This window comes from Oncorhynchus masou, chromosome 1 (genome assembly GCF_036934945.1).
Source record: "Oncorhynchus masou masou isolate Uvic2021 chromosome 1, UVic_Omas_1.1, whole genome shotgun sequence".
Lineage (NCBI taxonomy): Eukaryota > Metazoa > Chordata > Actinopteri > Salmoniformes > Salmonidae > Oncorhynchus > Oncorhynchus masou.
Genome location: NC_088212.1, coordinates 37,349,342 through 37,354,443, shown reverse-complemented (window position 1 = coordinate 37,354,443; position 5,102 = coordinate 37,349,342).

Here is a 5,102-nt window from a genome sequence, read left to right as displayed (position 1 = left end):
TGGGTCATTGTCTTGTTGGAAAGTCCACATACGGCCTAGTCCCAGCCTTCTGGCAGAGGCAACCAGATTCTCAGCCAAAATTGCCTGGTACTTGGTGGAATTCATTATGCCATCAATCTTAACCAGTGTCTCTTGGCCTCTGGAATTAAAACAGCCCCAAAACATCACTGACCCACCACCATATTTCACCGTGAGTATGAGGTGCCTCTCCTTGTTTGCATCTGTGTTTCAACACCAAACATGCCGATGCTCATCTGACTGGAGCGCCTTCTTCCAAATATAATTTAAATGACATTTGGCAAACTCCAAGTGTTTGTGTCTGTGTCTTGGGGTCATTAAGGGCTTTCTTCTGGCAACCCTTCCAAAGAGCCTGTGGTTGAGGAGGTGGCCTGCAATTATTTCACAGTGATTCTTGGGGCTGTTGCTTCTCTTCTCTCAAAATGCATTTGCGTCCTCTGCCCGTGAGGTTTTCAACTGTTCCATATCTTTTAGAATGTTTTAATAATTGCCCTGACAGTGCTCAGTGGTATATTCAATGGTTTGTGGACCTTCTTGTAGCCATCACCAGATTTATGAAGGTCTACGACCTTTTGAACTGCCAGTCCTTTTCTTTTCCTCATGGTGTTGGATGACAGCGGGATATTGAATGCCTGTTACCTCATTTTTATACCCTAGTTAAAAAGACTTATGTAACACATAATGTTAACTTTCACTGCTATGCGGATGATACACAGCTGTACATTTCAATGAAACATGGTGAAGCCCCAAAATTGCCCTCGCTAGAAGCATGTGTTTCAGACATAAGGAAGTGGATGGCAGCAAACTTTCTACTTTTAAACTCGGATAAAACAGAGATGCTTGTTCTAGGTCCCAAGAAACAAAGAGATCTTCTGTTGAATCTGACAATTAATCTTAATGGTTGTACAGTCATCTCAAATAAAACTGTGAAGGACCTCGGCGTTACTCTGGACCCTGATCTCTCTTTTGAAGAACATATCAAGACCATTTCAAGGACAGCTTTTTTCCATCTACGTAACATTGCAAAAATCAGAAACTTTCTGTCCAAAAATGATGCAGAAAAATTAATCCATGCTTTTGTCACTTCTAGGTTAGACTACTGCAATGCTCTACTTTCCGGCTACCCGGATAAAGCACTAAATAAACTTCAGTTAGTGCTAAATACGGCTGCTAGAATCCTGACTAGAACCAAAAAATTTGATCATATTACTCCAGTGCTAGCCTCCCTACACTGGCTTCCTGTCAAAGCAAGGGCTGATTTCAAGGTTTTACTGCTAACCTACAAAGCATTGCATGGGCTTGCTCCTACCTATCTCTCTGATTTGGTCCTGCCGTACATACCTACACGTACGCTACGGTCACAAGACGCAGGCCTCCTAATTGTCCCTAGAATTTCTAAGCAAACAGCTGGAGGCAGGGCTTTCTCCTATAGAGCTCCATTTTTATGGAACGGTCTGCCTACCCATGTCAGAGACGCAAACTCGGTCTCAACCTTTAAGTCTTTACTGAAGACTCATCTCTTCAGTGGGTCATATGATTGAGTGTAGTCTGGCCCAGGAGTGGGAAGGTGAACGGAAAGGCTCTGGAGCAACGAACCACCCTTGCTGTCTCTGCCTGGCCGGTTCCCCTCTTTCCACTGGGATTCTCTGCCTCTAACCCTATTACAGGGGCTGAGTCACTGGCTTGCTGGGGCTCTCTCATGCCGTCCCTGGAGGGGGTGCATCACCTGAGTGGGTTGATTCACTGATGTGGTCATCCTGTCTGGGTTGGCGCCCTCCCCCCCTTGGGTTGTGCCGTGGCGGAGATCTTTGCGGGCTATACTCAGCTTTGTCTCAGGATGGTAAGTTGGTGGTTGAAGATATCCCTCCAGTGGTGTGGGGGCTGTGCTTTGGCAAAGTGGGTGGGGTTATATCCTTCCTGTTTGGCCCTGTCCGGGGGTGTCCTCGGGTGGGGCCACAGTGTCTCCTGACCCCTCCTGTCTCAGCCTCCAGTATTTATGCTGCAGTAGTTTATGTGTCGGGGGCTGGGGTCAGTTTGTTATATCTGGAGTACTTCTCCTGTCCAATTCGGTGTCCTGTGTGAATCTAAGTGTGCGTTCTCTAATTCTCTCCTCTCTCTCTCGGAGGACCTGAGCCCTAGGACCATGCCCCAGGACTACCTGACATGATGACTCCTTGCTGTCCCCAGTCCACCTGGCCGTGCTGCTGCTCCAGTTTCAACTGACCTGAGCCCTAGGACCATGCCCCAGGACTACTTGACATGATGACTCCTTGCTGTCCCCAGTCCACCTGGCCGTGCTGCTGCTCCAGTTTCAACTGTTCTGCCTTATTATTATTCGACCATGCTGGTCATTTATGAACATTTGAACATCTTGGCCATGTTCTGTTATAATCTCTACCCGGCACAGCCAGAAGAGGACTGGCCACCCCACATAGCCTGGTTCCTCTCTAGGTTTCTTCCTAGGTTTTGGCTTTTCTAGGGAGTTTTTCCTAGCCACCGTGCTTCTACACCTGCATTGCTTGCTGTTTGGGGTTTTAGGCTGGGTTTCTGTACAGCACTTTGAGATATCAGCTGATGTACGAAGGGCTATATAAATAAATTTGATTTGATTTGATTTGATGGCTTAATATAGTTTATTAACACTTAGATAAACTTAAATAAGTGGAATTTAATTCCTGGTTTAATGTTGGTAGATGTTATTTACAATACTATTTAAGGGTGCCATTAATTGTGAAACCTTGATTTGGAGGACATTGATTTTTAATTAAATCAATAAATAATTTTGTTGGGTTCCATTGAAACATTAATAAAGTACAGTATTTTTCACATGTTGGTATTTTGAGTTTCTATTGTTTTAAGTATTGTTTGTGCATTGCCAGTCAGGGGTGCCAGTAATTTTGGAGACCACTGTACATTTGAGGATTCCATTGATAATTTGGTGTCTAAATCCAAAGTTTCACTTGGTGTTTGTCAGTTTAAATGAAGGGAAACAATATTGAAAGCAAAATGAATAATCATATCACTATACAGCATATTTGATCATTTGTGGTCTCCATTTCAGTAAATGTACCTAAACATTTTCATTAGTGCTACCTTCATTGGTGTTACTACTCCTAATGGTGGCACAATGTTAACATAATGGTCTTTTAAAAAAAAGAAGTAATTAAACTACCATATTAGTTGAATTAGAATGGGAAGGTTCACCTAAATTAAATACATTTAAAGACGGAATCTGTCTTAGGGGCTGCCCCCACCACCATTATTGTTTATGTTGCTGAGCTGAGGAGCGTCACACAGCACGGTAAAAAAGTTGTGCTCTTCTATCACACGTGCAATGATATCCGAGGGTAAAAAAAAACATTGCTCACTGTTATCTTTGTGTGGTAATATCGCAAACGGACGTAGCTATTTCACCATTAAGAATTCCAGCTTTAAATGTTAAAAAATAAAATGCCATGAGCAAATGCCACTATAATTCAAGAACTACCCACTGGGAACTAATACAGTCGCTAAGACGGGTGCAAATCAATCCTACCGCAACTCAATGTGGGAATTCAATGGGTCAGTTGATGTGAATGGTTGAGGGAGACAGCCTTGAGATTCCAGCCAGGGAGTGAAGTCTCTTGATTCAGACTGCTGACACAAACTTCATTAAAAACTGTCAGCTGTTGATAGCCATGGAGGACCTACAGAGATCACCTCCAATCTGATATTTTCTTTCCTTCTTGAATTTTTTCAACATATTAAATATGATGACCAAATATCCCCCTGTGTAAAGCTAACAGAAAGTACATTTATTACATTAGTTCATCACCATACTCATACTAGCCATTGTTCATCACCCATGTTCAATTTGTTGTATCAGTCACCATTAGGCTTACCACACTTTCTTCAAGGAGTCTTCGAGCTAAATGTCTCAAACTTGGGAGACCAGACAGTGCAGAATATTACACACCGGTTTGAGTCTGACCTCGACTACTCATGACCATTAAGGCCACCTTCTAATTCTCCATTAAAAACTATAATACGTAACTTTCTGGGCAACTAATCAAATTTACATAGAAATGTGAGTTATAGATCTGCCATTCTCATCGAAAGCAAGTCTAAGTCTTTTCCTTGTACCACCCTCCAGCAGCACCTCACCCTGTCCAGGCATTTGGGCTCCCGAATGGTGCAGTGGTCTAAAGCACTGCAAGAGGCGTCACTACAGTCCCTGGTTCGAATCCAGGCTGTATTACATCCGAGCCTGATTGGGAGTCCCATAGAACCAGCGCACAATTGGCCCAGCGTCGTCCGGGTTTGGCCGGGGTAGGTTGTCATTGTAAATAAGAATTAGTTCTTAACTGACTTGCCCAGTTAAATAAAGGTTACCTGTTTTAGCATTTTTTGTTTCCAGCATAATTTTTATGCAAATGTTTACACAAGACAGGAATTTGTCTTATTCCTCCCAGGGCTTTGGGCCCGGCCGTGGGGCTGCGTACCCTTCGTGTGTGTCGCTGTGCATGTGTCATTGGTGTGTGTGGATGTCTGCGCTCCCAGAGTTGACTGTAAGGGCTCAGAGACTAAAGTCACAATGGCCCTGTGAATGACGACTCAGAGTTAAGATGGTCAACCTTCAATTGGCCGGATTAAGACTGAAAATATCCCTGAACGCACCTTGACATGTTTACATGTTCTGCTAAGTGTGCTACCAAGCAGGATTTAACCTGTTGTCAACCAGTTCACTCCGTTTCTGGAGGGAAACAAAGAACACAAAGCCTTTCGCTGTTCACCATTACTCACGCAATGATCTTCATTGCTAGTGGTCTGACGGCAGATTTCAGAGTGACACGGGCCTCAGTTCAGGGGTGAAGCTGTTTGGGGATCCTAAGGAGTTTCTGGGTTTGTGAGAGCCCAGTCCTTAACCAAACAAACAGAGAGGAATTTGTGGCATTGTTGGTCCAGAGGGTTGAGTGACAGGGCTGCACTACACCGCACAGCCTCCGACGCAGAGCTTAACTAACAACTAACAATCATCGAGCCACAGACACACACAGATGGAGACACCCATGCAACAGACACAGACAGAAAGGCAGGCCCAGTGA